This window comes from Solanum pennellii, chromosome 7, assembly GCF_001406875.1.
Source record: "Solanum pennellii chromosome 7, SPENNV200".
NCBI classification, from domain to species: domain Eukaryota; kingdom Viridiplantae; phylum Streptophyta; class Magnoliopsida; order Solanales; family Solanaceae; genus Solanum; species Solanum pennellii.
In genome coordinates, this window is record NC_028643.1 from 14,731,992 (window position 1) to 14,738,260 (window position 6,269).

Here is a 6,269-nt window from a genome sequence, read left to right on the forward strand (position 1 = left end):
CGATGTTAACACCTCAATATCGTCATTCCAATACTGATTCTCAATATGCAGCTCAATATATTCTCCTGTTACCATTTTCATTTAAAGATAAACTACCAGCCGGGAAGAATACACTCATCTACGTCCTCAAATACTGTCACGACCCAAAACGAGCCGCGAGTGGCACCCACACTTATCTTACTAGGTGAGCGAACCAACAATCTAAACCCCAACGTTTACTAGTATATAAATTTTGAATAGTAATTAAAATGCGGAAGATCCAAAACTCATTAACGAAATCAATTAAATAAACTTCTAAAGTATAATACTTATCATCCCCAAAATCTAGAAGTCATCACATCAAGAACATCTATCCTCAAATTACTAAGTCTAAGAGTATTTAAGAACTAAAATAAGTAGAAAGATGGTCCATGTCCGAACTTCAAAGACATCAAGACGTGAAGAAGAGAATCCAGCCCGAGCTAGGAATAATAGCTCACCCTGAAATCTGATGTGCTGAAGACTGGCTAGAGTTGAGGACGAGTCGAAGTCAATGGTGCACTTGCTGCACTCCACAAAATAAACTATGACATATAAGCAAGCTTGGACAGCCCACAAAAGAGGACTTCAAGCTATATATGGAAATTTCAGTGAAGGGTACTTCCATATTGTGAGCAAATAAAGAAGATAACTTCATAAATAAAAATAGGGTTGTGGATGTAGATGAGTTAATCCTTCCCGGCTGGTAGTTTTTCATTAAATTAGAATGGGAAGTGTTAAATACATGAGAGTATATAGAGCTGCATATTATTTATTAGTACTGGAATGACGACATTGAGGTGCTAACATAAACTGTAATTTAAGTGGATATTTAATCATGGATATCTTAGTTTCTTAAAATTGTCTTCCATAAGTTGTCTTTAACTATAAAACTTAACACATAGAGGTATTTGATGTCACATTCACCTTTGGATTTTTGTTGTTGAAGAGGAGATGATTTAGGTATTTATACACCTGTCACATGATGGTTTCCACCCCATCCACGAGATAATTTCCGAACAAAATAACTTAGTTACTTGTAATTTTCTTCCGCCACTTGCATTTGAGGAATAGTTTCAAGTAGGTGTTGACTCATGGATGACTTAGTTCTTATAATTGTCTTCCATAAGTTGCCTTTAAGACTAATACTAAACACATATAAGTAGTTGTTGTTACAATCAGTTTTGGGTTTATGTTGTTGAAGAGGATAACAACATATTGCAGATTATTAAAAAAATCAGGCAGTCGGATAAGAAAGGCAAAAAGGAACCTTATTAAGTGAACTGCATTGAGTATTGCAAAGACCTATTCATGCTTAACAAGATGGAAATGGGAGGAGTTGTGTTATATTTTATGCGTTATTACTAATTTGGGTTCTCTATGTTGGAGCTCGACATGATGAGTGCAACTAAGCATGATCTTTTCGTGATTCTTAAAAGTTGATCTGTCTCAGAAGTTAGAGTACTCACCTTCGCAAAAAACAAGTGTTTTCTTTGATTTATTTATTTTAGTTCCTAAGGTAAAAAACATCATCGTTCAATATTAACCTTCTTTCCATTCCTGAAACTTATATAGAAGTACTACAATGGATACGACAAATAAGGATGGCCCCCAAATAATCAATTCACATAATATCCAAGGTAAAATATAAATGATAATATTCATAATTATATTAAATTGTTCTTCTAAACATTTATTTTATAATAAAGATACAACTGAAGAATCAAGCAAATCGGTCAAATTTTTATGTATGAAAATATTATGCAACAGCGAATTGCATATTTCATAAAGGAACAAGAGCAGTCGAAAAATTATTTATACAGAGGAGCTTCACAAGCACAAACCAACAAAGAATAATATGATGTTTAACATGTATAGACTTCTATGTTATAGGGAAATGAAATAAATTATGATCAGAAAATATATTCTCTAACCATCAATCTAATAAGTAATGATATGCCGTATTTGATGTAAATCTATATATATTTTAGCAATAAAAAAAAAGAATCTTTTTAACAGAGTATATATTCTAAATTTATTCATTAACAATGTATTATTCTCATTAAATAGATAGTAAAGTTCATAAGTTTCATCATGTATCATCATTTCAAATGAAAACAATGCGATATGCTCAAATAATATAATCATATAATACATCCACAAGAAAAAATTCCTACCACATATTAATTAATCCGCGTGCGAAGCGCGGACATGTTCCCTAGTTTTTTAATAAAAAGAAAGATGTGCTTCATTATTTTCTTTATGCCACATCAGCATTAAGGGAAAGGGGGGGGGTATTTAAACACTTTGAATAAGATAAAGATGATAAATAAATATTTGTATAGATAAAGTACTTAAGTAGGTTTTGTTGCTAAGTATGTGTGTATATATATATATATATATAGAGAGAGAGAGAGAGAGAGAGAGAGATTTATTTTCTATTTTGTTCAAGTGTTACAAATTGTAATTAATTGTGAAATTTACAAAGATTCACAATTTGATGTAATTTGAAGAGGTTAACACAAACCTCCACAATAAAATCGCTATAAATTATAATAAATTGCAGCATTCACAAAACCTCACAAATTGGTGCTAGCAGAGGTTATGACAAGTCTCCACAATCAAACTGTCACAAAATAAATTATATCGCAAGGGTTAAATTAAATGCAACAAAATGATTTTATAATGGAGTTTTTAAATTAAAAAAACTCCACAAATAAACCTCTGAAAATTTGCATGTTTTTTGTAGTGTTGATTTATGTAAGATTCTGAAAGTCATTGTTTGTTCAAAGTTGCAAGGGACAAGATGACTCGCAAAATTCTAGTCTTCATATTTCACAAGACATTAATATTGTAACAACCCATTTAATCAGTTTGAGCAGTAGAATTATTTTTGATAAATACTTACTGGGTCGACGGACCACGCGACGGATCGTCATGGTCACGACGGACCGTCATGGACTCCGTCGTCCCATACTTGTGCAATTTCTTCTGCTGCTCTCTTCACTACCTCGACGGCAAGTATGACGAACCGTCATAGGCACAACGGTCCGTCGAGGGTCTTCGTTCCAAAACACTTCAACTCTTGGAATCTGGGTACTAAGAGTACTTCTCTGAACATCATGACGGACCTGCAGGACGGACCGTCATAGATACGACGGACCGTCACAAGCTGCGTAACCCCACACTTGGTCGGACTTCCGCTAAATTTTAAATGGGTGTTTTGGACTATTAATAATTATAATTACGAAATTAGTGGGGTAATTTTAATAATTTATTTAGTTGGTGGTTAAAGAAGAGAATAGTGAAATAAATAGTGGGTTACTTTTCTCATTTTTTTTATAATTGATTATATGATAATTAGGGTAAAAAGAATCTGGAGAAGAAAAATAAAAAGAACGAAAGAGAGAGCGTGAACGAAAGAGAGAGCGTGAACGAAAGAAGAAGGCAAGCGACTTAGACTTTAGATTGAAAAGGTTCATAGGCACTGAGGAAGGCAAAGGCATTGGGGAGGTAGCTTGCTTGATTTCGATTCTTCGGTGGAGGTAGGTTATGGTTTATGCTATTTGATAGTAAACTCTTAATAGTGATTGATATGCCTTGAATTATATTGTGAAGTTCTCTATGTACTTGACTGTGTGATTGTGTGATTTGGTTGTGTGGGTTGTGGTTGGTCTGAAATCCTGAGACCGTAGAATTCATGTTCTCTAACCCTCTCGATCGAAGTGATGCCTTGAATAAAGAAGGCTTGATGAAAATGATATAACAATGAATTGAAAGCGGTGATAATAAAGGATAAATTAAAAGTATTCTTGGATCGGAGTGTCACGTTCTGACACGGTATTCCTGGATCGGAGTGTCACGTTTTGACACGGTATTCTTGGATCGGAGTGTCACGTTCCGACACGGTATTCTTGGATCGGAGTGTCACATTCCGACACGATAATATTAAAGGAAAAACATGTTGAATTAATGGAAGGTACTCAATCTCAAAGAACTCAACTCCCACAATGGTTTGGTTGGGGGCATGAGTCCTCATGTGTGATCTTGATATCATAGACTTATTACGAGTTTACTTTAATGTTGATGATACTTGTTCATGTTGTTTGTTGTTTATCACCTGTTAAGTGCTATAGTTGAGTTCATACTATTATTTATTGTATATTAGTTTCTATTTTGAGTTGGCCGATGATACCTACTCAGTACGTGTTCCTTGTACTGACCCCTACTTGTATTTTCTTCTTTGTTATTTTGTGGAGTGCAGCAAGTGTGCCATCGACTTCGACTCGCCCTCAGCTCTAGCCTGTCTTCAGCACATCAGAGTTCGGGGTGAGCTATTGTTCCTAGCTCGTGCTGGATTCTCTCTTCACGTCTTGATGTCTTTGAATTTCGGACATGGACCATCTTTTTACTTATTTTGGTTTCTTAAATACTCTTAGTCTTCGTAAGTTGAGGATAGATGTTCTTGATGTGATGACTTCCAGATTTTGGGGATAATAAGTGTTAAACTTTAGAAGCTTATTTACTTGGTTACATTAATAAGTTTTGGGTCTTCCGCTTTATTTTTGTTAATTATAGTTGAACTATTGGTAAATGTTGGGGTTTAGATTTGTTGGTTCGCCCACCTAGTAGGCTAAATGTGGGTGCCACTCAGGACTCGTTTTGGGTCGTGACAAACTTGGTATCAGAGCGTTAGGTTCGTTTGTCTCATCACACAAGAACAAGTCTAGTAGAGTCTTGAGGAACGGTATGGGACGCCTTTACTTTTCTTCGAGAGGCTATAGGACTTTAGGAAAACTCCATTCTTTCTTTCTTTCGTGCTATTACTTGGATCCAATTGGTATCTAGGCGATACAAATTGGTATCTGACATCCTCACTCTATTTCGCAGATGGTTAGAACTAGAGCAACAACTGTGCCAACACCAACACCGGAGAGACAGGGTGCGTATGAGCCAACCATTGAGGCAGTAACTCGAGGAGGAGCTGTGGCAAGAGGCCGTGGTAGGGGTCGCAGGAGGACGCCCACTAGAGGTAGAGGACAAACACCTGGTCCAGCGAGGAATAGAGCAGTGACTCCTCCACCGACTGATGAGGTAGTAAGAGAGGGTGAGGAAGGGGAAAATGAGCAGGTTCAAGATGAGGAATTACCACCCCAGCCTACCCCAGAGATGATTAATCAGGTTCTTACTTATCTTAGCGGGTTATCTGATCAGGGACAGACACCTCCAGTGTTTCCTGCACCAGCACCTCAGGTTCAGGGGGTACAACATGCAGCTGCTGTGGCTCCCCGCATGGATGCATCATTGGAAGTAGGCACATTTCCTTGATTGACTACAGGGTCTATAATGACAGGTGATCAACATGAACTTTTCATTATGTTCTTAAAGTTGAAACCTCCAGTCTTCAAGGGTGCTGAATCTGAAGATGCCTATGATTTTCTAGTTGATTGTCATGAGCTGCTACATAAGATGGACATAGTAGAACGATTCGGTGTTGAGTTTGTGACCTATCAGTTTCAGGGGGGATGCCAAATGTGGTGGCGGTCGTATATTGAGTGTCAACCAGCACAGGCACCACCTATGACTTGGGCATCATTCTCTAGCTTATTTATGGAGAAGTATATACACCGGACTTTGAGGGATAGGAGGAGAGATGAGTTCCTGAGCCTAGAGCAAGGAAGGATGTCTGTTGCTGCTTATGAGGCCAAATTCCGTGCATTATCCAGGTATGCCACTCAGCTTTGCTTCAGTCCACAAGAGCGAATTCGCCGCTTTTTGAAAGGATTGAGGTCAGATTTGCAGATCCCATCCTTACAGGTAGCTGCTGCAGCAAAATCCTTTCAGGAAGTGGTTGATTTTGTGATAGAGGTAGAGGGGGTGAAGCCAGACGACTTCACCATGGCGTCGACATTTAAGAAGTTCCGTAAGGGAGGTGAGTTTAGTGGTTCTTACTCCAGGGGGCAGAGTTCAGGAGGTTACCCAGCCCTTCCTATTCAGTCTTCACTGCAGGCTTTAGCTGGGGGTCCATCGCAGACCAGTCAGCTTTTTTCTGAGTTTGGAGGTTATCCCAGACTTCGTCATTCTCACAGAGACCTATGCTTGACTCCAGAAATTGTTATGGATGTGGAGAGACTTGACATATTAGGAAATATTGTCCAAAACAGAGTTACAGACCCCCAATAGTTACAGGTAGAGGTGGTCATGGTAGAGGCCTCCATTCTGGAGGACGTGGTGGCCAAGGTAATGGTGGT